Source organism: Silene latifolia, chromosome 10, assembly GCF_048544455.1.
Source record: "Silene latifolia isolate original U9 population chromosome 10, ASM4854445v1, whole genome shotgun sequence".
Taxonomy (NCBI): Eukaryota; Viridiplantae; Streptophyta; class Magnoliopsida; order Caryophyllales; family Caryophyllaceae; genus Silene; species Silene latifolia.
In genome coordinates this window covers 30,393,648-30,417,537 of record NC_133535.1, presented here as the reverse complement: position 1 = coordinate 30,417,537, position 23,890 = coordinate 30,393,648, and the positions used below count along the sequence as shown (strand labels likewise).

Below are 23,890 nucleotides of genomic sequence, written 5' to 3'. Positions count from 1 at the left end.
CTGTTGAGGTAAAGAAACCCGAGCTCAAACCTCTCCCTTCCCACCTTAAATATGTGTTTCTAGATGAACCAGAGCAGTACCCTGTCATTGTTAGTGGCTTAGTGCTAAACTTGATGATAACCAACTTTCTACTTTGTTGGTTGTTCTTAAAAAGAATAGGAAAGCCTTGGGTTATAGTTTGAATGACCTTAAGGGAATCAGTCCTAACATTTATATGCACAGAATTTAGTTAGAGGAAGACCATAAGCCTTGCAAACAAGTTCAACGTAAGTTGAACCCGAAGATGCAGGATGTTGTTATGGCGGAAGTAATGAATTTACTTGGTGTAGGTATCATTTGTACTGTTGGCAACTCTAAATGGGTAAGTCCGGTTCAGGTAGTCCCGAAGAAAGGAGGGACTACAGTGGTAAAAAATGATAAAAATGAATTGATATCGACTAGAGTTGTAACAGGTTGGCGTATGTGCATTGATTATAGACAGTTAAATGCTGCCACAAAAAAAAAGATCACTTCCCCCTTCCTTTCATTGATCAGATGTTAGAAAGATTGGCCTCGCATAATTTTTTCTGTTATTTTAGACGGATATTCAGGTTTTTTTCAGATCCCAATCCATCCTGATGATCAGCATAAGACTACTTTTACTTGTCCGCATGGTGTTTTTACTTATCGCAGAATGCCATTTGGATTATGTAATGCCCCAGCTACCTTTCAAAGGTGCATGATGGAGATATTTTCGGAATATATAGTCGATTATGGAGGTATTTATGCACGATTTTAACGTCTATGGCAGTGATTTTGATGATTGTCTAACTAACCTTGAGAAAGTTTTGCAGGGATGTGTTGAAGTTAGTTTGGCTTTGAACTGGGAGAAGTGACATTTTATGGTCAATGAGAGAGTTGTCCTTGGGCACTTAGTATCTAATAAGGGCATCCAGGTCGATAAGGCAGAGGTGCGAGTGGTAGATCAATTGCCTCCTCCCGTGAACGTTAAGGGAGTTAGGAGTTTCCTTGGTCACACTAGCTTTTATCGCCGGTTTATCAAAGATTTTCTAAGATTGCTAAACCACTTACACAGCTGTTGCTTAAGGATGCCCCATTTATTTTTACTGATTAATGTCTTTCTGCTTTTAACAGGTTGAAGCAGGCTTTGATTATCACGCCGATTATTCAGGCTCCAGATTGGGAGCTACCATTCGAGATAATGTGCGATGCTAGCGATTATGTAGTTGGCGCGGTGCTGCGTCAAAGGAAAGACATAGCTTTGAGTGCAATCTACTATGCGAGCCGAACTCTGGATGAGGCTCAGGTGAAGTATGCCACTACTGAAAAGGAGATGCTAGCTGTAGTTTATGGACTTGAGAAGTTTAGGTCTTATCTACTCGGGTCCAAGGTGATTGTTTTTACTGATCATACGCCTCTGAAGCACCTTCTTGTCAAGAAGGACACGAAGCCGCGATTATTGATATGGATACTCCTAATTCAAGAGTTTGATTTGGAGATTCGAGACAAGAAAGGCTCTGAAAACGTTGTTGCTGATCATTTGTCTCGATTACAGCTGCAAGATGAGGGAGATATTGTAACACCCCGTAAATTTGAAGACCTTTATTATATTTTAAAAGTAATATTTTAATCTATTTTAATTTAATATTGATTTATTTGAAATAAAATTTATTTAATAAAATATAATCTTATTTTATTTTGAAGAAATGTAATTATTTTTGATAGTTTAGAAATGTTTAAAAGTGATTTAAACTATATTTAAACCTTTTCCTTTGATAAAATAGATTTCGGATAAAAGTCGTAAAATTGGGATTTTCCCATTTCTTACGGTCATTGGGTAAACGAGTTTGGATATTGGGCATATGAGTACTTAATCTTTTAGTAAAATCGTGTTTAAGAACTTTAATATTCTCGGAAATCGTGTTCGACGAATATTTCTAATTACCGTCGAAGCAAACCCCAAAACGTAAACAAATGATCCATCTCCCCATACCTTTTGGCTGGCCACCTACCCTCCATTGTCCCCTCTTTCAATTCTCATTTCCGCCATAATTCACTCTCTCTCTTCCTTTCATCAAACACCAAATTCATCTCAAAAATCCTCCTTATAATCCCTAAATCCACCATAAATCCTTCATTTCTCCACCAAATCTCATAAAAATTATATATTTGGAATCCTCTCTTCAATCCTCATCTACTACTAAGCTTTATTTTCATTTCTCCCAATTTTGTTTTAAGGCTCATATTTTAGGGTTTTCGAATTTAAGCTTAATAATTGTGTTTTTGTTGTTTTTATAGGTGAAGAATTTGAAGATGAGTTAGGTGACTCATATATTGTAGAAGATGATGAGTGATTTCGGTTTCTAGGGCTCTTTCTCAAGTGTTATTGTTCTCTTTTTCTAGCTTAAGGTAACTATTCCGAGTCACTCGACGAATTAATGTCACATTAGTAGTTGTATTTGTTGTTTGTTGTTGTTTGTTGTCGTTTGTTGTTGTTTGTTATTGTTTGAGACGATCTTGTTGATAAATGAATGAATGGAGTAAGATGAGTATGCTTATGTTTAATTTATGTTACCCATTTGTATATTATTGTTTGGAACAAATTTGGATGAGGAATTATGTGTTGTGACAAGTCCGTGTTTTGGCTGGGAACGCGTCGATGATCGGACCGAGACGGTTTCCAATGTTTCCAAAAATATGACAGATTGAACGGCATCGAAAAATTAGGTGGTTTAGCCACTTGAATCACTCAATTCGGAGTCCGTATGAGTAAATGGCGTCGTTTTATCGATTAAGAATTTATAGAAAAGTTTACCCTTGTGTGAGACGGTTATTTATGCTATTTTATTATGCGAGAATTTTGTGGAATTAGTTATTTTGTAAGTTGGAATGTTTTCTTTATGTTGATAGTGTTCACATGATAGAAATTGGAAATGGCATGAGAATGATATTGTGAGGAATTTTGTGATTTGGGCCAAAGTAGGCCAAGACTCTGAGCTGGGCCAGATTGACCGAACGAGTTTGGTCAAACTAGGTTTAAACCGGTCAGCCTCGATTTGACCGATGACCCGTCGCGGGACTCGGGTCGAGGGTTTGTCTTTGAGGTGAGATTGGTTGTTATTGGATGTTTTATGTTGATGCCTTGATATTTGTGATTATCATTTCACATGTTGGTTGTTGGATGCTTTGGATGCCTTATGCTTGAGTCTTGTTGCCTCTTTGCCATTTTAGCTTGTTCTCATGGATTATGGTCTTTGTTGGTTAGCCTGGAATTTGGATTATTATTGATATTGGAGATATTGTTGGATTGTCAGCTGAATATGCTTTTGCGTAGCCTTTCATATGCTAGGGTGTGTATGATCATTTGTATGTGCAAGTTTGGACTCTTTGCCCCTCTTATGGTTAATTGGGTGTCCTACTTGTCTTGTGTGGTGTGGGCTAAAGTATTCAAGCTGGGACTAGGTCTTAGGTGAGTATTTCGGCCTTCGTCATAGATAGGCCATTATAGTCTTTGACGAATGTATGTTTGCGGCTTAATAGCCTTTGTGTCTTAGCTTGGTGGGTTTATATCCAAGTTAGGGCAAGACCTCCTGACGTACTCTTAGAAGTATGTGGTCAGCTTAAGTACTAGCCAACCCTTTGGTGGACTCCTTAGGGGTACTCATGTGTTGATATCATGGGTCTTGGATGCGGTAGTTTTCCGCATGTCGCTAGGTCTGCGCAGGTTTAGGACTAGGGTGTTTACCTTACCTCGTGGTATAGACTCGAGTTACAGAGTGACTATTGACCGTCCTAAGAACTTATGTCTGTCTCTAGATATATTGTCCTTTCTTGTTTGATGATTCTATGAATCATAGAAGGTGAGATGCAAGCCGGCTATGGTTGATAGAGTTTGGATTCCTGGATGTTATGTGATTCACATGATAGTGTAGTATGAGTCGGTCTAGTATTCACATGCTAAGACTATGTGTTGTTATATTGTTGTTCACATGATAAGCACGATTGTCTAGCATCTATATGCTAAGGCTATGTGTTATTCATATTCTTTTTCTTATGTTTACATGTTATATTAATCATGACATTTCGTGGCTGGGAGAACTCGGAGTTACTCCCCACTGACTGTGGCTTTCGTATTTGTATAAAATGCGATTGACAGGTAGGTGATGCATATATGGGGTACATGGACGAGCTAGCTAGCAAAGTAACCTTGGGACCTATATTGGATTTATTTTATTGTGACCCTTAAACACTTTTTATGTTATATACTTTTTAGGGACATATGTCTCCCTTTTTCATATTTGGGTTGTATAACTTTGTTTCGCGATTTTAACGATGTTTTATTTATGAGATTTATTTTAGACCTTGCATGTTTGACACCTTCCCATTTGGTTATTTTGATAACAGGTTCAGGTTTCGTTTTCGGTTTTAAAAATTACAGGTTTTTACCCAAATGAACCTATTACAAACATATCCATGCAGTTTTTATATAGAATTATGTGTTTACTTTTCCGCAATGAATGAGGGTGTCACAGTTGGTATCAGAGCATATTTGCTCCCGACGCACGTTTGTGCACCCCCAATATAAATAACTTGACCTTAAAATAATAAACTTGAGAGATGGGTAGGATGGGTAGACTTAGGACCTTATGTTGTAGTCTCTGTGTGTTTGCTCTTTGTTAGGTTCTAACATGTTTGTTGATTGGCATGTAAAATTTGTTGTGCCTTGTATCAATAACTGTAAACCTACCAACGTGAAGATCAAGATTTGGTGCCTATTGCCGAGGACTGAAGATTTGTTTACCTTTGAAGAATGCTTCTACTTCCTCGAAGATGTTTCTCATTCTTTGTGTACCTTGTCTTATTCTTTATCTCTTGGTGCTTATTCGCCTTCTAAACTCTCTTTTCTCTTTCTTTGAAAGTTACTCTTGTACCCTCCTAACTTGTCCTTTGTTCCTTGCTTATCCTACCTTAACGCCTTTTTTGATAGTACTCTTTCTTTTGAGGAACGTTGACCTTGGTTTGGAAAATTCGACTTTTGAGGAGATTGTTTGTGGTTAACCCATAACCCTGGTTTTGAGAGGTTGTGATGTTAGAAAGACCTAGGTAGTGTGATGAGACATACTTAATGATTCTTAGACCTAGATCCTTAATAAAGTGAGTATTCTTGATTTGTGGATTTTGTGTTGTCAAGTGTGAGTTGCGTTTGTTACTAAGGCTATAGAACTTGGCTTTGTTGTTTAGGTTTGGGATTTGAGAGCCTTGGGAAGTGTAGTGAGACATGTCTTGGGAAACTAGTGCTTGGTACTTGACTTTAAATGGATGGAATTGAATGGTGGGATATTTGAGGAACCCTTTCTGGGAATTTATAGCTTGGTATTCGGATCTTTGATTGAGGACTTTACTATTTTGAGAAACCCATGGTTGACACTAGTTGGATATGAGTATAGCTTTGTTGGAACTTTGACCTTGATCTTGTGGAAGTTGTTTGTGGATGTTTGAGGATTTGGAGTGGTGAAATCACACTTATAGTGGAGTACCCTATTTCAAGGATTAGATTAGGATGAAGTAACATGAGCGTTTTGAGGAAATCCTTGGGAGTGATGTGGTTATAAGTTTTGTTGCTAAGAAGTTTTCGGAACCGCTTAGGTTGATATTGTTGTGTGAGATTTGAGTACCTGGCGTTTCCTTGTTGTCTAATTTCCTTTCTTCTTTGACCATAAGCGTTACTGTTCATACCTCCTTTCCTCGCTTCATCTTGCTCATGATCTTGAATTAGCCGCCGTGGTACATGCCTTGAAGACATGGAGGCATTACCTTATTGGAGTTCATTGCCGCATTTATACCGATCATAAGAGTTTGAGGTGTATCTTTACCCAGAAAGAATTGAATATGGGGCAAAGAAGATGGCTAGAGTTGGTGAATGATTATGATTCCGAGTTGATTTATCATGAAGGGAAAGCAAATGTGGTGGCCGATGCTTTGAGTAGGAAGACTAATCACTCTATGAGCACTATCCGTGTGTTACCTGATGAACTTACCACGAAATTTCAAAAGTTAGGGATAAGCCTTGTTGGGAAGGGCTTTGACTATCTTAGTGCCTTGAGTGCAGAACCCGACTTTTACCGTGAGATCCGTACGTGCCTACCTGAGGATGCTACTTTCAAGTCCATTCAAGCAAAAATCCAACTTGGGCAAGCTAAGGATTGTGTGGTGGATAGTGATGGATACCTTCGTTACCAAGGTAGGATGTATGTTCCGAGAGTAGCCGAGTTGAGGAAGAAGATCCTTGATGAAGCTCACCTTTCTCCTTACTCTATTCATCCTGGTGGTGACAAGATGTATAAAGACTTGAGATTACAGTTTTGGTGGCCTAGGATGAAGATTGATGTCCTAGAGTATGTTAGCAAGTGTCTTACCTGTCGGAAAGTGAAGATTGAGCATCAGAAACCCGGGGGTTTGCTACAACCTTTGGATGTTCCCCTTTGGAAATGGGAATCCATTTCCATGGACTTTGTGATGGTTTTACCTAAGATTGCGAGTGGAAAAGATGCGGTTTGGGTGGTTGTAGATCGATTGACCAAATGTGCTAGGTTTATACCTATCAAGGAGACATGGAGATTAGATGTCCTAGCTGGTGCCTACGTGAAGGAGATAGTACGCTACCATGGAGTGCCTAAGGATATTGTTTCAGATCGTGACCCGAGATTCTGTTCCCGTTTCTGGACTGCTTTGCAAGAAGCCATGGGTAGTAAGCTACTGATGAGTACCGCTTTTCATGCCGCTACAGATGGACGGACTGAGAGGACTATCCAGACTTTAGAGGACCTCCTCCGTGCTTGTGCTTTAGACTTCCACACTTCTTGGGAGAAATGTTTACCTCTTGTCGAATTCTCCTACAACAATAGCTATCATTCCTCTATCAAGATGTCACCTTATGAGGCTTTGTACGGTAGGAAGTGCCGTAGTCCTGTCTGTTGGGATCAAGTCCAAGATGCTCATGTGTTGGGACCCGATTTGGTGACTGAGACCATCGATCAGCTTCAGATCATTCGAGAGCGTATGAAAGCCGCCCAAGACCGACAGAAATCTTATGCCGATGTCCGTCGTCGACCACTTGCCTTTGAGGTTGATGATCGAGTATTCCTTAAGGTGTCACCTATGAAAGGGGTGAAACGTTTTGGTGTGAAAGGAAAGCTGAGTCCCAAATACATTGGACCTTTCCGTGTGCTTGAGAAGATTGGTCCCGTTGCTTACCGTTTAGAGTTTCCCCCGAATTTGAGCAAGGTTCATAATGTCTTCCATGTATCTCAGTTGAGGAAGTACATTAGTGATCCGAGCCATGTTATTCAAGAAGAAATCCCAGATTTGGAACCTAACTTGGCTTTGGAAGAAAGGCCGATCCGAATCCTCGAAAGAGCAAACAAGCAACTTAGAAACAAAGTTGTGCCCCTAGTTCGTATCCTTTGGCGTTGTGGAAATGTCGAAGAAGAAACTCGGGAGCCTGAATCTTCTATGTTAGCTAAATATCCCGAACTTTTCTCGTGAGGTAATTCTATTTCCTTTATCTAATTCTTGTGAGTTTTAGCTATCCTTTCGAGTGTTCCTCTCCTTCTTTTAAATACTCTCCGCGTTAGTAGTCCTTGCTTAGTTGTTTAAAATTCGTAGTTAGAGTTTGGTCATAGCTAGTGGAGTTATTATCCTTATTATCGAGTTTCGAACTAAAGATTTCTGAAAATGTTTTAATGTTTTCCACTGGTTTTAAAGTCAATGAGTGGTAAAGCTCGTTATTGGAGACGTCCGATAATTGGTTTTTCCATTTGTTGGTGTAAAAATATATATTTTTATGTCTTTGATTTGGAATGTTGATGTTCTTGAACGGCCGACGAGGATATTCCGTTCCATTGAAAAGACACTTATATTTCATACGTTCATATTTTGAAGATTTTGTTTACTTGATTTTAAAGAGATAGACCTACATATACACAATGTTCCTTCTTCTATGTTTCGGGGACGAAACTTCTTAAAAGGAGGGATGATTGTAACACCCCGTAAATTTGAAGACCTTTATTATATTTTAAAAGTAATATTTTAATCTATTTTAATTTAATATTAATTTATTTGAAATAAAATTTATTTGATAAAATATAATATTATTTTATTTTGAAGAAATGTAATTATTTTTGATAGTTTAGAAATGTTTAAAAGTGATTTAAACTATATTTAAACCTTTTCCTTTGATAAAATAGATTTCGGATAAAAGTCGTAAAATTGGGATTTTCCCATTTCTTACGGTTGTTGGGTAAACGAGTTTGGATATTGGGCATATGAGTACTTAATCTTTTAGTAAAATCGTGTTTAAGAACTTTAATATTCTCGGAAATCGTGTTCGACGAATATTTCTAATTACCGTCGAAACAAACCCCAAAACGTAAACAAATGACCCATCTCCCCATGCCTTTTGGCTGGCCACCTACCCTCCATTGTCCCCACTTTCAATTCTCATTTCCTCCATAATTCACTCTCTCTCTTCCTTTCATCAAACACCAAATTCATCTCAAAAATCCTCCTTACAATCCCTAAATCCACCATAAATCCTTCATTTCTCCACCAAATCTCATAAAAATTATATATTTGGAATCCTCTCTTCAATCCTCATCTACTAGTAAGCTTTATTTTCATTTCCCCCAATTTTGTTTTAAGGCTCATCTTTTAGGGTTTTCGAATTTAACCAATCTCACCTCAAAGACAAACACCAACGAGTTTGGTCAAACTAGGTTTAAACCGGTCAGCCTCGATTAGACCGATGACCCGTCGCGGGACTCGGGTCGAGGGTTTGTCTTTGAGGTGAGATTGGTTGTTATTGGATGTTTTATGTTGATGCCTTGATATTTATGATTATCATTTCACATGTTGGTTGTTGGATGCTTTGGATGCCTTATGCTTGAGTCTTGTTGCCTCTTTTTGCCATTTTAGCTTGTTCTGATGGATTATGGTACTGTTCGTTAGCTGGAATTTGGATTATTATTGATATTGGAGATATTGTTGGATTGTCAGCTGAATATGCTCTTGCGTAGCCTTTCATATGCTAGGGTGTGTATGATCATTTGTATGTGCAAGTTTGGACTCTTTGCCCCTCTTATGGTTAATTGGGTGTCCTACTTGTCTTGTGTGGTGTGGGCTAAAGTATTCAAGCTGGGACTAGGTCTTAGGTGAGTATTTCGGCCTTCGCCATAGATAGGCCATTATAGTCTTTGACGAATGTATGTTTGCGGCTTAATAGCCTTTGTGTCTTAGCTTGGTGGGTTTATATCCAAGTTAGGGCAAGACCTCCTGACGTACTCTTAGAAGTATGTAGTCAGCTTAAGTACTAGCCAACCCTTTGGTAGACTCCTTAGGGGTACTCATGTGTTGATATCATGGGTCTTGGATGCGGTAGTTTTCCGCATGTCGCTAGGTCTGCGCAGGTTTAGGACTAGGGTGTTTACCTTACCTCGTGGTATAGACTCGAGTTACAGAGTGACTATTGACCGTCCTAAGAACTTATGCCTGTCTCTAGATATATTGTCCTTTCTTGTTTGATGATTCTATGAATCATAGAAGGTGAGATGCAAGCCGGCTATGGTTGATAGTGTTTGGATTCCTGGATGTTATGTGATTCACATGATAGTGTAGTATGAGTCAGTCTAGTATTCACATGCTAAGACTATGTGTTGTTATATTGTTGTTCACACGATAAGCACGATTGTCTAGCATCTATATGCTAAGGCTATGTGTTATTCATATTCATATTCTTATGTTTACATGTTATATTAATCATGACATTTCGTGGCTGGGAGAACTCGGAGTTACTCCCCACTGACTGTGGCTTTCGTATTTGTATAAAATGCGATTGACAGGTAGGTGATTCATATATGGGGTACATGGACGAGCTAGCGAGCAAAGTAACCTTGGGACCTAGATTGGCTTTATTTTATTGTGACCCTTAAACACTTTTTATGTTATATACTTTTTAGGGACATATGTGTGGGAAATAATCTGTATACTTCCCTTAAACTAGAAGGATTATAACGAATTTAACAATGATGATTAAAGGTCATAAACAAAATACATAAACAAAGTATAAGGATTTAGAATTAACCTTCGGTCCTAGCAAAATTGGCCTAAGAACAATATCAAAATTGATATTCGCCTATTAGTTGCACCCAAGACGATCTGAGATATGCCCTTTGATTATGCTAGAAATCGATCTAAAATTTTCTGTAAAATTTAGTTGTTTTTGTGTTTTGTGATGAGAGAGAGGAGGCAAGGTCAAGAAAAAGCATTAGGGTAGAAATAATTCTCTCCCTTTCTTTTTATACTGACCGAATTATCGAGTTAATTAGGAAAGAATAATACTTTCCTAATTTTCGGCCATCAGACCGAAATAAGGACTATCAGCTCCTTATTTTTGGTCTTTCCAAAAATATATAATATGTGTTGAATTGTCATCTAGTGAGGATTGAACTCATGACCTCTTGGTATGTGTACCCTCACTATTACCACTATGACACATTCATCTTGTTGATATTAAATACAACTGATTATATTTAATTACGAATTAACAGATTAATTCGTTCAAGCTAACATTATATATATTTAATTAAATATAACTTATTATATTTAATTTACGAATTAATTGATAAATTGTCTCAACTAATATTATTTAATTTTCATTAAATAATTATCTCATCAACACATCGACTAACTTTTTAGTCATTTTGGGCATCAATGTGATTATATTTCTATAACCACATTTCTCAAACACTTCCTATAGGTGTGACCTTTAGGGACCAGTTGATCACCGCCATCTGTATGATAATAACGTCAAACTTTCTAGCAAGCCAACCGTTATTAGGTAAACGTTAATCAACTGATTAAATATACGAAGTATACCCTTGTGAACCTGTAAGAGATTTACAAATGTTATCGCACTAATTTGTGAAGGACACAAGCTCCAACAAACTCCCACTTGTACTCACAAGTGTATGTGCGATAACCGATTCTCATATCCTATAAAATTTCTCCCACTCAATGTAAAACAATTTGCAAATCCGAATTCACAAAGGTCGTATTTTACAAGCGATCAATATCAAGAGTGGTTTCCCCGACTAGAGAGTAACTTAACTGATAAACGAATCAACATTCGAGCATGGCCATGCATTTCAGTTACAACTCCTCGAGTGGCCCTGAGAAATAACTATACCTGATAAGGGTTGGATATTTTCCTCAACTCGAATCCTGCAGATGTAAGCACAGTATGAAATGACCCAGAAAAAATCTACTTAGCCCCAGTTACGGAAGACCGTGAGAAAGAAACCAAAGTCACCCAAAAACTGCCTTAATCTCAAGAGACAATTAATAGTCAAAAGAATCGACTCTAGGAACACAATGGATGTCCTATCCACGACTTGGCACCGAATGTTATTAAACATTTAAGACTCCATTACGTTGTCACAAAAAGTTGTCCTACGAGGTATCGTCATAATCTCGTATCTGTGATCGATTAGTCAACCGTTTAACTTATGGCTCGTTGAACCCACCATCAATCGACTGCACAATATAATAGCCGGAGTTATCAGCTCACATTGGCGATTACGGACCAAAACAAATATAATGTAATTCAGTTCACTTTGTGGCGTTCAATGTTGTCAGTACAATCCACATGAAAAACAAAATATTATATATATAAAACGATGAAGTTATAAATAGTATATGAAAAAGATAATGTATCAAATCCATAATCAAGTACTACAACTCAGAAACATGTTTAATTCCCATGGAGTTAACATGCCCTACATGCTTATCATAATTCAACGGTTTGGTGAGAGGATCCGCGATGTTATCATCCGTCGCAATCTTGTCAATCACTATCTCTTCTTGCTCCACGTAATCACGGATCAGATGAGCTTTCCGAAGTATATGTCTAGATTTGTTGCTAGACTTTGGCTCCTTAGCCTGGAAGATGGCACCTCTATTGTCACAATAGATGGTGATCGGGTCATTCGAACTAGGAACTACCGAAAGCCCTTGTAAGAATTGACGCATCCATATCGCTTCCTTTGCGGCCTCCGAAGCGGCATAGTACTCGGATTGATAGTAGAATCTGCTACAACATTCTGTTTGGAACTCTTCCGGTGACCGCAAAGCACCATTAAGAGTGAAGACGAACCCGGACCGAGATTTTGAATCATCTCGATCCGTTTGGAAGCTAGCATCTGCAGAATCTTAGGTTGCGCATAGCTTAGTATCGCCTCCATAAGTCAATACCCAATCCTTAGTCCTCTGTAGGTACTTGAGGATATTTTTGACTGCTATCCAGTGTGTTTCACCTGGAGTCTTTTGGTACCGACTCGTCATACTCAATGCATATGCCACGTCTGGACGTGTGCATATCATGGCATACATGATCGATCCTATTACAGATACATAAGGAACACGACTCATGCGCTCAATCCCTTCAGGCGTCGTGGGTGACTGAGACTTGCTCAACTGCATCCCAGTCGTCATAGGAAGGTTCCCCTTCTTGGAGTTGGTCATGCTGAACCTCTCAAGAACCTTATCCAAATAAGACTCCTGACTAAGTGATAACGTCCGTCGTGATCTATCTTAGTAGATAAGAATTCCCAAAATGCGCTGTGCCTCACCCAGATCTTTCATCTGGAAATGGTTCTTCAACCATTCTTTAACCGAAGAAAGGAGAGGAATGTCATTCCCAATCAAGAGTATGTCATCGACATACAATATTAAGAATACAATCTTGCTCCCACTCGACTTGATATATAAGCATGGTTCTTCGACCAATCAAATGAAGCCATACTCTTTTATCACTTGGTCGAAACGATGATTCCAACTCCGAGAAGCTTGCTTAAGTCCATAAATGGAACGCTTAAGCTTGCATACTTTCTTAGAATGTTCAGGATCTATGAAACCTTCGGGTTGCACCATGTACAACTCTTCCTCCAAATAACCATTTAAGAAGGCGGTTTTCATATCCATTTGCCAAATCTCATAATCATGAAATGCGGCAATCGCTAAGATTATCCGAATGGAACGTAGCATGACTACAGGTGCAAAAATTTCATCATAATGCAGTCCTTGCACTTGAGTGAAACCTTTTGCCACAAGTCGTGCCTTATAGATATCCGATTTACGCGTCTACGTAACGCTTTATTTTGTAAAGCCATTTGCCTTTATTGAGGTTTTACCTTTTTAGGTAAATCAACTAGATCCCATACGTTATTCTCATACATGGAGTCCATCTCGGATTGCATGGCTTCAAGCCATAGCTTTGAGTCGGAACAGGCCATAGCACCTTTATAGGTTGCGGGTTCATTACTTTCTAGAAGTAAAACGTCATTCTCCTCGACCATACCAATGTATCTGTCCGGAGGATGAAAGTCTCTACCCGACCTCCTAGGTTCCTCAGGAATATTAACCGTATCATCAGTTGGAGGTACAGCTTCCTCTATCCGTTCCTCGGTTGTTGGTTCTGGAATCTCCGACAGCTTCAAGGTTCTATTACTCGACTTGTTCTCGAGAAATTCTTTCTCTAAGAACCTCGCACTAGCCGCAACAAAAACTCGATGTTCGGTAGGCGAATAGAAGTAATGACCAAATGTTCCTTTTGGATAACCTATAAAGTATGTCTTGACCGATCGCGGGCCGAGCTTATCCTCGTGTCTCCACTTGACATCAGCCTCGCAGCCCCAAACCCGAATAAAGGACGAGTTGGGTATTGTTCCCTTCCACATTTTATATGGAGTCTTGTTGACTGCTTTAGACGGACTTCGGTTAAGTATAAGAGCAGCTGACAAAAGAGCATAACCCCATAATGAATCAGGCACTACGGTGTGACTCATCATGGATCGGACCATATCAAGTAAGGTTCGATTTCTCCGTTCGGACACACCATTCAATTGAGGTGTTCCAGGTGGAGTTAACTGCAAAACGATTCCACAGTCTTTCAGGTGTTGATCAAACTCATTTGAAAGATATTCGCCACCCCGATCTGAACGAAGTGCTTTAATCTTTCTATCTAGTTGGTTTTGTACCCTATTCCGGTATTCCTTGAATTTCTCAAAGGACTCACTTTTATGTTTCATTAAGTAGACATATCCGTATCTACTCAAATCGTCCGTGAAAGTGATAAAATATCTATAGCCATCTCTAGCGGTAATTGACATAGGTCCACATACGTCCGTATGTATGAGTCCTAATAGGTCACTAGCGCGCATTCCAACACCTTTGAAGGAAATTCGAGTCATCTTGCCAATAAGACATGATTCACACGTGCCATATGTAGAAAATCCGATTGCGGGAATAGTCCCATTATCGACGAGTTTCTTTACGCGTTTCTCATTTATGTGTCCCATTCGACAATGCCATAGATAGGTTTGATCTTTGTCACCAACCTTTAATTTCTTATTATTCATGTGTAATACTTCCGTGGTTTGATCTAAGATGTAAATTCCATTCATGGAAACTGCTTTGCCATAAATCATTTCATTAAAAGAGAAAATACAACTATTATCCTTTATTGAAAATGTAAAACCATATTTAGCAAGTACGGAAACAGAAATAATATTCTTAGATAAACTGGGTACATAGTAACAGTTATTTAAAGATAACTCAAAACCACTAGGGAGTTGGATTACATATGTTCCCTTCGAGGCAGCAGCAACTCGTGCTCCATTCCCGACTCGCAGGTCCACATCACCTTTTTCGAGAGGTATGATGTTCTTTAGGCCCTGCAAATGATTACACAGATGAGAACCACAACCAGTATCTAGTACCCAAGTTCCGAAACTTGCATGGTTAATCTCAATCATATGAATATAAGATGACATACCAACAGGAACGACGCGGCCTGCCTTGATGTCCTCACGGTAGACGGGACAGTTCCTCCTCCAATGTCCATTCTTGTGACAATGGTGGCACTCTATGTCACCGCCCTTGCTCTTTGTCTTGCCCTGTGAGCCACTAGTCTCACCAGACGCACTCTTACCGTTTCCTGGCTTCTTAAACTTTGGCTTACCTATAGCTAGGTCGCCATGAGCCTTGCCCTTACCTTTACCTTTGTAAATCGTGAGAACATCCTGCTTCACGCTCCCACTCAATTTCATATCCTTCTCGGTCTGTACGAGAAGGGAGTGTAGCTCATGAGGACTCCTTTTCAAGTCATTCATATAGTAGTTCGCCCTGAAAAGAGCAAAAGCATCGTGAAGAGAATGAAGCATTCGGTCAATGACAATGCTCTCACTGATTTTACAATTCAGTGCCTCCAGCTTCTCGACATTCTCAATCATGTGAAGAATGTGTGGGCTAACCGGTTGGCCCTTCTGGAGTTTCGCATCAAAGAAGCGACAGGTATGCTCATATGTAACGATTCTCGGTGCCTTTGAGAACTCGTTAGTGAGCGTGGTGAAAATCTTGTTTGCACCTTGGGCAATGAAACGTCTCTGCAAATTGGTTTCCATTACAAAGATGAGTACGTTCTTTATCGCACCCGCTTCCTTAACGAAATCACTATAAGCGAGTGACTCGTTGACTCCGCATTTGGGCTGGGTTGACCGGTATTGGCTCGATTAAATACCCGAGCTTACCGTCGCATGATGGCAGACATTCATGATGCCGCCTCCCAGTCCGCAAAATTGGACCCATCATTCTTCAGTCGAGTGGACTGATTCATTTGGTCCATGAACATCTTAAGCCAGGACGAACGATATAGTGTGGCACTAGGCATTGGGAATGCGTTATTTCCAGCCATTTGTTGTAACAGTATTATTGATAATAAACGTGTTCTACACTGCGAAAGAAGAATAAAATAATAAGCATGTGCATCGTTTTTATTTTAAGTCTAATGAACTAATGTCATAACGCGAAGACTCAAAAACATTTATACAATTGACCTCCCTCAAGAATTATATAAATGACCCCAAGACTCAATTCTCTGTAAATTGATAAGCTAACCTTTTAGCTAATTCTACCGTTAGAATTCTTGGTCGATAAATTTCTGTAAATTCTATCTATAGTCCATCATAATCACGAGAAACTCTTCGGACTATGATGTTGAGGTAAACTAAGTCAACACAACTACTTACCCAACGTAGAAGGGGTCATATTAGGCCTACCGACGAAGAAGGGATTCATAGATGTTTGCCCTTATAAAGACTAATCTCAATTTCCGTTTTAGAGGAAGATCCCATCATCTTTATTTTAATTCATTTTAAGTGAACTATAATCTAGCATGCGAGAATGAATAAACTAAGGTGATGGCTTAAAGACTGTGACATCTGTATGTCCATGAAAACTAACATACAACCTATATGAGTCAATTTTCATGCATTTTAGTAGTAGGTGGTTTGGTTTTAGGCGGAAAATGATGCATAAAACTAACATGTGAAAGAAAAGCAATAAGAATGAAAACGTAAAAACAGTAAAAGTCCTAGTGTGGCCTATCCTATCAAAATGAACAATAAATACAAGTTTGGAATCCATTCTTGGACCCGAGAAGTGATACGTGCCTAATGTATAGTCTTTTTAGCCTATTTCAGCACGTATTTCTATGCATATTTATATTGTTTTTATGGTATTTTGCCCCGAATTGGCTACTTTGGTTCGTTTTGTCCTTTTTGTAGAAATGAACGCGAAAGTAGTGAAATCGTACCCTTTTTCGTCCTTTTTGCATGCATTTAGAGGAGACGGGATTGTTCTAGAGTGAGATACTGCATTTGAATGCGTTGTTGCATGCATTACGAGGCATTCGGTGGCGGACTTGAGCTGAAATGAAGTCAGAGTACTCGATCGAGCTGTTTTACCACTCGATCGAGTGGTTTCTACGTCCCAGAAGTGGTCGATCGAGCACTTTGTACTCGACCCATAAGTTGCAGAAAGGCCATCTACTCGATCGAGTGACTTTCTGGTCGATCGAGTAGATTTGGCTGAGGATTTGCTCGATCGAGTGGTTTTAATCCACTCGATCGAGTGGTTTTGATGGTTTTGGGCTTTAATCAGCCCGCGTGAGTGTTTATTTCGCTAAACTTATTTATTTTGCTATTTAAGCACGCTTTACTAGGTTAATTAGGATTATCTTTCATCTTATAAACCTTGCTACTGAGAACTTTTTTACGTTACTTTTTATCATTCACTGTAACCTTGTTTTGGGATTATTATTGCTCGGATTCGATTGTTCTTTACGCCGGATTCGCATTGATTGTAATTCCTTTTCTTCCTTCAATAATAATTAACCTTTTGTTGCTTTAATTTCTTGTTTGTCTCATTATTTCCTTGCCCTAATTTCTCTTTAATGCTTTTTAATTGTTATTTCATTATGTTTATTGCTGGGAATTTAATTGTTGTTAGTTTAATTAGCGACATGAGTAGCTAAACCCCTTTCATGTTGGGATTAGGGGATCTGCGGTAGAAATGCGACGATGTAGTAAATGAATTAGATGAATTAATTGTGAGACCCTGTCACCATAGCAATTTGATTGTATTTATTCGACTTAGTTGAGTGCACGCTTCTATGTCACCCTTTAATCTGGCTAAAATTAATCCTGGATCGAAAGATTGGACTAAATAGGCCTGCTATGAACAGTAGACTACCCTAATGAGGATGAAAGTTAAGTTAGTGGTATTTTAGGATAGAAAGTGGACCGAAAGGACCTTTCAACATCCGTCTCACATTAGTTCGTCGAATCATTTACGGTGAGTTCTTTGGACTACCGTAGTGAACCGAAATCCCGACATGTCCCTCTCTTCTTGATAGTTTAAACCGATTTTCCTGCTCTTATTGCTCTTACTTTTATTTCTCTTTCCTCTAAATCTCGTAGTTTAGAAATCAATTCAACAAACCCCCCCAATTGTTACTTTAGGACTAGAATTAGACAAAAGTGATAATTACATTACCTCCCGTGGATTCGATACTGACATTCGCCTCTGCTACATTTTAGTTGAGACCGTTAGGTTTTATCTTTGATAGGGTTGCGATAGCCGTGTCAAATTTTTGCGCCGTTGCCGGGGAGGCAATTGTTTAAATTATTAGTTGTTTTATTTTTAGTCTTTCTTTTAGTTTAAGGGGCGTCCATTCCTTAAACTATTCTTATATTCTATTTGTAGTTTCTTCTTATGCGCAGGTCATAGGGTGGTGAACTACTACCATTCAATCCTGAGATTGAGAGAACCATGCGCGCAAAGAGGAGATTATTTCAAGACCAACAGTCAGAGGAAGAGCCTAGTTCTCATTCTAGCTTTTACGAGAACGAGCTTTTCGAGGAGGAGCCACCTTGCTCTCCAGTTTCTACTTCATCAGTTGAAACCGTCACTTCTCCAGACTTTCTAGAAATGGCCGAAGAAGCAACTATTGCCAGTCACTCTGAGCCGACAGCTGCGAATCTCTACAAAAGGTTCGAACTACCAAGGGAGGCAAGAAAATTCGAGCCAAAGCCTTCCTATATTAACTTGGTTGAGAGAAACCAATTCGGGGGAGCTGCAAATGAAGATGCAGCCAAGCATATGGAGATTTTTATCGATTATTGCTGCTCTATACCCCCGCCGACTGGTGTGACTCAGGATCAGATAAAAGAAACCATGTTTATTTTCTCACTCCGCGATGCTGCAAGGGAGTGGTATAGGGATCTGGACCGAGCTGCTCATGGGATAATCGATCGGAATTCGCCTGGCTTTAGCATTTTACAAGAAGTACTTCTCTGCCTCAAAGACTAATGCCATTAGAGCTCAGATCACGAGCTTTAAACAGGGACCTGATGAGAACTTTCATGAAGCATGGGTCCGTTTCAAGAAGTTGGTGCGAACCATTCCGCACCATGGTTTCGAAAAGTGGAGTTTATGCAATCAGTTCTATAACGGGCTGTATGACGATTAGAGGGCTATTTTGGATGCTGCAACCAATGGCCGATTTGCTGAGAATATGGGAGAGACTAAGGGGTGGAAGATCATTGATGACTTAGCCACCCATAAAGCTGAGTATGGGAATTCCGGGGGAAATCAAAGGAGAGCTGATGAATCTTCTTCTGTAGCTGCATTAGAGGCTCTCACGGCGAGGTTTGATAAGTATGAATTGGGAGGAGTTTCCAAAGGAGGGATGTATCGGGTGAATACTGTGGCAGATGGTCCTTTCGTCTGTAGAAGATGTGGAGGAGAGGGACATGTTTCAGATCATTGTCCCAACTCCTATGAGTCTTGTGCTGCCTTCCAACATTACAGGCACACAAATACTTATTATGAGCCGAATGCCCATCCCAATTTGAGGTGGACAAGCCAAAATGTGCTCAATCCTACTCCTCCTCCGAACCAGCAGCAGCCGTATATTCCTCCACACAAGAATAAACAAGGCTTTCAGGAGCCTCCGTCTTTCAATCCTCCTAACCATGGCGCATCATCTTCCGGCGCGGTGAGTGAAATTGGTGAGCTCAAGTCCATGATGCAAGCCCTTACAAAGCAGTTTCAGCTGAGTGATCAACAAAGAAACACAAGTGATCAACAGAAAGACGCGTCTATAAAGGCACTTGAAACTCAAGTTGCCCAATTGGCCGCGAATCAATCCTCGAGGAAGCAGGGTCATTTACCGACTCAAAATGAGAAGAATCCATATGAGACGGTAAATTTGATAGAATTGAGAAGCGGTCTTTCTTATGAGGGACCAGAAGTGTTGAAATCAGACCCGAGGAAGTCTAAAACTGATGATGAACAGTGTTCAGGCGAAAATAACGAGCTGACAGCTAAGAAAGTGCTCGATCGACTGATCTCAGGTGGTCGATCGAGTAGAAATGATGAAGAAACCGGTCGATCGAGTGGTTTTGCTGCTCGATCGAGTGAAGCAGAAAAGGGAGTTGCTCGATCGAGTGGGAATTTTACTCGATCGACTGATTCTGAAGGAGAAACTGCTCGATCGAATGAAGAAATTGGTCGATCGAGTAGTATTGATGACGGGAAGCTTATTCGAGAGCCTGCTAGTGCTCGTTTAAGCGAGATATCACCGGAAAGACCTCGTTCGAGAGGTAAGAAGCGTCCAAAGGATGTAGAACTTGCACCGGAAGATACATTGGAAGCGAGAAACAAGGGACTCGAGATACCTATCACGGTTCCTTTCGAGGAGGCTGCAGAATACAAAAGCTAATCAACAATTCGGCAAATTTGTCGAACTTTTGAAAAGCTTGGAAGTCACTGTGCCATTCACTGAATTGCTGACAAAGGTACCCTCTTATTTGAAGTTTTTGAAAGAAATTTTATCGCGTAAGAGGACTATTAATGATAGTGAGACCGTAGCTTTGACTGAGGTGGGGTTAGCCCTATTTCAAAATAAGTTACCTCCTAAGCAGTCAAATCCGGGTAGTTTTTCGATCCCTTGTCATATCGGTATGCATTTGATTGATAACGCGCTATGCGATTTAGGCGCTAGCGTGAGTGTCTTACCGTTGTCTCTGGCTAAGAGATTTGGTTTGACAAAGCTGAGTTGCACCAACATGACTGTCCAGATGGCCGACCGTAGTTTATCACGGCCACTAGGTGTAGTGGAAGACGTACCTGTTCAGATCGGGAAATTCTTTATTCCCGTTGATTTTGTTATCTTAGACATCCCCGAAGATGCACACACCCCTATCATTTTAGGGAGACCATTTTTGTCTACTGCCCGTGCAGTAATAGACGTCGGGGGTAAGACTTTGACCTTTCAGGTAGGGGACGAGGAGCTGATTTTTCATCGGTCCAAGTTCGGAGAGCTCCCATGCAAGCCCAGCCTTGCAATGCTCTCTCTTCTATTGATCCTATTATTGACACTCCAGATGAAAATTTGGAGAATTGTGCTGCTATTGTTAACCCTCCGCCTCAGACTGAGAGCAAAAAGAAGAAAAGTTCGTCTGTTTTCCTTGCTGCAGGTACAGATGAAAGCAATGAAGGAGCTATCAAAGGACATGGTGTAATTATTATCAATCAAATTGAAGATGATGACGCTAAAGCTGGTGATAAAGGAGTAAGGACGAGGAAAGTTCGCGCTTACGTGGATGTGAACTACTCCCCTCCTACCGTTTCAAGTGATAATTCATGCTCATGGAAGTTGAAGAGGACAGTCAATGTTGCTGAGATGACGTCCTCCAGTCAGGAGCCCTCCGAGGGGCTACTGAAATTTGTTGGTAATTAAGCGGGGAAATGCCCCGTGTAACACTTTGTAATAAATATTTTTTTGAATTTCTTTTGAATTTGTTTTATTGCTTTTATTAGGACAATTAATTTTAGACAGTTTTTAGCGTAGACGTAAGACTATAGACTGATCTTATGCGTATTTGGTATATTGGGAAATTTTTGCGTGTGTTTTATGCAGGTTTGGGGAAGTTTTACGCATTCCGAGGAAGAAAAGACGAAACTCAAGAGCTTACGCGAGAAAAGTCCTCGATCGAGTACTTTTTGTACTCGATCGAGTGAAAATTTGGTCGACCGAGTGCTTTTTCCAGTCGATCGAGCAAAGCCAAAAGGGAGACTTCTCGATCGAGTAGAATTCTACTCGATCGAGCAACTGGAGCATAAAAGTGCTCGATCGAGTGGTTTAAAACCACTCGATCGAGTAAAATGTACAGGACACAGGGAGTCTTTTTACCTTAAACTCTTTTGTTTTGTTCTTACACTCATTTCATCCCCTTATTTCGTCTAACGTACCCTAATTGCGATCAAACTCACCCAAATCCTCATATTTTCTTGCCCAATCTCCAAATCCGCCACCTACAATCCCTTGCTTGCTAATTAATCTTCAAAAGCCCTTTATTTTTCCCTTAATTTGTGTTAATTTTCACGGTTTTTTAGAAGGGTTAGGGTTTGCGGGTTTTTCGACTGAAAAATCGCTATTGTTGCTTGTTTATTTGAAGATTAATTGCATTTGTAGGATCATTCTCATCAACTAAGCAATTCTTTTACCTTCTTTGTATCTTGATTTCGATTATTTGGAATTTTATGAGGTAAAAATCGAATTTAGGGTTTGAATATCCATTGTAGGTCGTTTTTTCGACTTTAATTGAGTTTATTGCCCTTGCTTAGCTTGCTTGATGATCATAATTCCCCTTCCTCGCTGTTTTGCATGCTTAATTCGAATTCTACATGAAATTTTTGCGATATGGGTGCAGGACTGTCGAATTTTCGACTGTCACTTGGTTATTACTGCTGTAATCTGTCTAAATTAGCTTCTTTGTTGCTTAATTGTTGCTGTTTTAGACTGTTATCACACCATGTCGATGCCTAACATGCTTCCATTCGAATTTTGTGCAAAAATCTCGCGATTAGGGCTACCTCAGTCGAATTTTTCGACTGTCAGACGGTTTATATGCTGCATTGCTTTAGTTAACCTCAGTATTACTTATGTGCTGCTGTTGTTAACTGCTTTTCCCGTTCCCTATCGTTGTTGCCTACTGTCATTCGAGCTTTTTGAGGATTGTTGGGATTTGTATGCTGTAAGGTCAAAATTTCGACTGGTAGGGGGTTCATATGCTGTCACATGCTGGTTTTACGTGCTGTTTTAGCCATGGTTAGCAGTTATTTTCTCATCATACCCCTGGTCCCCCCTTAATTTCTGTTTGCAGGATGGATTCTAGTTCTTTAACATCCACTAGTTCGTCCTCCAGTCCGTCTTCGAGTGAGACAGTGGCCCCTGCTGTTGCCACTGTCTCCACTTTAGTCACCACTGCAGCCCCTGTGTTCCTAGTTTCAGTTGCAGGGACGGTTTTTACTCCGGCTAGCTGCTAGCTAGCACGATTCAGCCGCCACTTCCTCTACGGTCACCACCGCTAGCATCTTTGCTAGTTCTTCTTGATGGTGACCACAGCAGCCCACTACCTCTCGCACCAGCTTCTACTTTCACACTTGTGGCGGACTCGCGATCGCCGTTGCCTTGAGCAGACCCGGTTCCTCACACCGTCGCTTCACGAGCTTCGCTTTGAGTTCCGAGGCGGGGTCGAGAGCGATCCCGAGCTACACCAGCTCCAGTACCCTCTACTTCCGCTTCTAGCACTTCTACTGCTTCGCTTCGTCGCCTCTACTGCATCACATACGGTCGAGGGGACACCTCCCTCGACTCTCACCCAGATTATCCGCAGGTATTATTCGTCAACGCTTTACATCGTACAAAATTTTATAACCTGGTTCGTTGTGTGCATGTTCCTTCCCGATTCCTAGAGGAATCAGCGCTTACGAGACTCGGCATTTACGAGTCGGTCTGTACTTTACTACGGGGCACGGGGATGGCCGGACTCATCACCATGAGGGGCCGTACCTTCTTAGAGCTGAGTCTCGAGTTTCTCAGCTCTTTTACCTTCTCCCCCGGGGCACACGAGGCTGACCCCGATAGTCTTTCAGTGTTCTTCCGGTTGTTTAACCGGACCTTTCAGAGGACTTTAGGGGAGTTTGGTAGTTTACTTGACCTTTCCTCTACGGGCTTGACTGCCCCACCTAGGAGGGTCCACCGTCAGCTTTGGCAGTGTCTGGCCCAGACCACTTTCAGGGAGCAAAAGCTCCATCAAGTCCACCTACCCCCTGTCCGTGTTTTCCTTAGACTGATGGGGAGCACTATCTTCGGCCGAAAGGAGCCGAACAACATGACCCACACCGAGCTCTCCATCCTGGGCGGTTACCTGAACGTCGACTGTGAGGGTCATTTTACCCTCAACATAGCTTACTTGACCGCCCAGTACCTTGAGCCGTGGGTCAAGGAGACGGAACCATTACTGCGGTGGCATAGCCACCATTCTTGCCCGGTGCCTTTTCCCCGTTTGGCCTCGTGACTTGCAGTACCTCGCTGGAGAGAGGCTACTGAGTCTGGACGCCATGCTCTCTCAGCATTGGCTTACCCCAG

At 40.5% G+C, this 23,890-nt stretch overlaps 1 non-coding gene across 1 annotated transcript; it reads right to left on the bottom strand.

Moving 5' to 3' along the window:
* Positions 1-18,763: 18,763 nt before the first annotated feature.
* Positions 18,764-18,870, bottom strand: LOC141609806 (small nucleolar RNA R71). Its single transcript, XR_012527715.1, has one exon. It is a non-coding gene; the product is annotated as a small nucleolar RNA R71 (small nucleolar RNA).
* Between the last annotated feature and the right edge of the window lie 5,020 nt (positions 18,871-23,890).